The sequence below is a fragment of the Acyrthosiphon pisum genome, chromosome A1 (assembly GCF_005508785.2).
Source record: "Acyrthosiphon pisum isolate AL4f chromosome A1, pea_aphid_22Mar2018_4r6ur, whole genome shotgun sequence".
NCBI lineage: Eukaryota > Metazoa > Arthropoda > Insecta > Hemiptera > Aphididae > Acyrthosiphon > Acyrthosiphon pisum.
In genome coordinates, this window is record NC_042494.1 from 89,306,567 (window position 1) to 89,307,714 (window position 1,148).

Consider the following 1,148-nt stretch of genomic DNA (forward strand, 5'->3'; position numbering starts at 1 on the left):
GGGCCCGTTTTACAATCATAGTTTAAACCTCGGTTACGCTTGAACCACTGATTTTACCGGCCGAATTCGGTGGTTTAACCGGAGTTCAACTATTGTTAAACGGGCCCTAAATTGTAAAAGTGTATAATTTGTAGTTTATTAAAAGTGTTTGTACTTTGCGATATCATTGGAATTATAATTTCAAATTTGTATAAATATAATATAGGACATAGGTATATTAATTCCTTGCTAGTGTAAATTTAAGACATACCTAGTGAATAAGTAGTGATAATTGTATTTGTATTTTGTACAAGGTAAAATTATATTAAGAGGTGCATGCCAAGCTATTTCGTTCTCGTAATCGTAGTCTATTCGGTATTCCTAAAGCTTAGGGTAGACGTGGGTATAGGTTCCTATCTAAAATTTTGAAATCGTCATTTGCACTGCAGTTCTCTGAATTATTCCGACCGCGGTTGTCTAGCTCGAATATCGTATTCGTGGTTTAGCCAAGTTGGGGTTACTTATAGCGACCTTATTGGTTTGATTTTCGATAGAGTTATTCTGATATCTATTAACTACCTAAATAAGCCTAAATGTGCCGTCTACGTGCAAAAATGAACTGTACGTTACGTCGATAGTACGTTATAATATATATGCAAGCATAGGTAAGGGGTATTGAATAGGCAGCCGTCTCTGAGTTTTTTAATACCAAACCTGGCTGCCTATTTATTACGCCTTTACCGGCGCCAATGCCTACTTGAACAATTTCAATACTAAAACAAATTTCCTTTCTACTTTATTAGTTTATTCAGGCTTAGAACTGACCACTTAAATTTTAAATAGTAGTTCATAAAGAAAAAATGTGTTTGTTTTTGTATAGCATAAAACGTCTTTAAGAAGGCGTCATACAATTTATACTTCCTACAATAGGTAGTTGTCGTCTTGTCGAGTATACCAGTGTAGGTCAAATATGAAATAGTATTGTTATGGGAATTGGGAAATTAAAGGCTAATTTTTAACACGCACACAAAAGGTCATCAAAAACATAATTTAAGGATTTATAGATCGATTTATTAATTAAAAACAGAAAATAAAAAGTTAATTAATAGGTAACAATTTGAAGTACCTACATAAATTAATAGGTAAATACGGTTTATTTTGCTTTTTTG